Here is a 2,752-nt window from a genome sequence, read left to right as displayed (position 1 = left end):
GAGACTAGTTGTTGGAGGTCTTGGAGGACCTGAGGAGATCAGTTGTTGGAGGACCTGAGGAGACTAGTTGTTGGAGGTCTTGGAGGACCTGAGGAGACCAGTTGTTGGAGGTGTTGGTGGTCCTGAGGAGACCAGTTGTTGGAGGGAGGGCATGTTGTCCCTTTCTGCTCTAATGGAGGGTTATAGCTGTGCAACAATCCTGGGTTCTTCCTGGACTCTTGTTTAATGATGTCTCTTACAGTCAACCTGTTTTTATTGCAGCTGCTCGTGAGGGCCTGAAGATCATCCATCCATCCATTATCTTTACCCGCTTATTCCATTTTGGGTCACGGGGGTCGCTGGTGCCCATGTCCAGCAATCACTGTGCGAGGGGGGTACACCCTGGACGGGTTGCAAGTCCATCACAGGGCCACATAGCGACAAACAACCATTCACTCTCTCACTCACACCTAGGGACAATTTAGAGTTACCAATCAGCCTAACATGCATGTTTTTTGGTCTGTGGGAGGAAACCGGAGCACCCGGAGAAAACCCACGCATGCACGGAGAGAACATGCAAACTCCACCCAGAGACCGGGGTTTGAACCAAGGACCTGCTCGCTGAGAGGCAGCAGCTCTACCAGTTGCGCCACCGTGCTGCCCGGCCTGAAGATCACAACCATCCAATCTTGACTTTCAACCTTGTTCTTTTGACCTCAGAGATTTCTGCATATTCTTCAAATCTGTTCTGATATTATGAACTGCAGCAGATGTGATGTTCAAAGACTTCCCATTTTTCCACTGAGAAACTTACATTTTAAAGATGCAACTCTTAAATATTTTGTTTGCAGAAACAGCACAGAGGAATATTTTTTATTCATTTAGGAATGAAACTCGTAGCAGGGGACAGTCCAGAAAACTTTAGAGATCACTTCTTTGGTCTTACTAGAGATGTAATACTTGAAGGTCAGTCTTTAACATCTCTTGATATTTTCAGTATGAGACCTTCATTAGAATCTGTCCTTCGAGATGATTTTATTTTTTTCTTTGAAAGACACTTTGGACATGTTTATTGTTACATCATGTCTGTTACTGTTGCATCACTTTGAAGCAAAATTTAGCTAAACTACAAAATCCTAAATTAAGAGAGTATCAAAGTAAGCTCATCAAATCCCAAGACAAAATAAATAAAATAACAAGTAAAGTAAAAAGGCAGGAAATGCAAGATAGCCTCAATTAACAAGATTTTTTTAAATTGATGTTTAGAGTTTGGATGGCCTTATTGCATGAAAAAGGGTGACATGATTATATTAAGCTTAAACTCTATCTCAAATAAAAAAATGTTTTTTTTTTTTTTGTTTGTTTTTACATTTGCATCTGTGGGTTTGATCTTCAACAAGAAATAAATTAGGATTAATTAAAAAAATGCTTTAGAGTTGGTGGTAATAAAGTTAATACAGCTGAACACATCATGCTTGTAAAAGAGTGAAAATCTGCGACGATGTTATATTTTCATAATTGATCAAAGTGTCAACAGACAGGAGCACGTTTCCCACTGAACATCACGTTAGCTCGACATTCTTTTAGAATAAATTGTTTTATTGGGTGAATCCATAAATTTATTTAAACTAAACGTTGTTAGTTATTAAATTAAAAGTAACATTTTTTTTTCATAAATATCCATAACAGGACAGAGTGTCTCAGGAGCTTTGAAAGACAGTTATTGACAGCGTGATGAAGGTAAAAACTATCAGAGCATCTCCAAGCAGATGATGTTCCTCTGACTCCAGCAGCACAGATTAAGAAAGTTAAGGTCCACAGGACTGGAGACAATTCAGTTCAGATTTTTTATATAGCGCCAAGTCACAACAGAAGTCGTCTCGTGGATGTGGCCACAAGAGGACAGCTGAAGACAAATTGAAGAGATGGATGATACAAACAGTAACCAAAGAGTCCAGAGCACATTCCACAGAGATTAGAGGTGAACTTCAAGGTCAAGTCAGATTCACCATCAATCACTGTTTGAGCCAAAGAGGACTAAATGAAACAGAGATGAGGAGGAAACTAAAGACCCAAACTGGAGTTTGTCCAAATGCATGTTGAGAAGCCACAAAGATCTGGGACAAAGTCCTTTGGACAGATGAGACAAAACTGGAGCTTTTTGACAACAAGTCCCATCAGCTCTGAGTTCACAGACCTAAAAGAACCCTGTAGGCTCGGTTCTGTTCTGCATCTGACACGGGCCGTCCTGGATCTGTGCAGGGTACATTGAAATCTCAAGACCATCAAGGCATTCTGGAGTAAAATGCGCTGGCCGGTGTCAGAAAGCTTTGGTCATGAGTCCTCGAACAAGCTAAAGATCCAAAACACAGCTAAAAACACCCAAGAATGACTCAGAACCAAACACTGGACTGTTCTGAAGAGTTCTTCTGAGCCCTGATCTAAATCCTGTTGAACATCTGTGGAAGGAGCTGAAACATCAGGAGGAGGAACCCTTCAAACCTGAGACAGCTGGAGCAGAACATGAGGAGTGGACCAGAACAACCGTAGACATTTGGACCAGAACACCTGTGGACAGGTGGACCAGAGCGCCTGTGGACATTTGGACCAGAACAGTGGACATTTGGACCAGAACACCTGTGGACATTTGGACCAGAAGAGTGGACATTTGGACCAGAACAGTGGACATTTGAACCAGAATACCTGTGGACATTTGGAGCAGAACGCCTGTGGACATTTGGAGCAGAACGCCTGTGGACAGGTGGACCAGGAC

This window comes from Nematolebias whitei, chromosome 3 (assembly GCF_014905685.2).
Source record: "Nematolebias whitei isolate Nwh7 chromosome 3, NemWhi1, whole genome shotgun sequence".
Classification (NCBI taxonomy): domain Eukaryota; kingdom Metazoa; phylum Chordata; class Actinopteri; order Cyprinodontiformes; family Rivulidae; genus Nematolebias; species Nematolebias whitei.
This window is presented reverse-complemented; position numbering follows the sequence as displayed.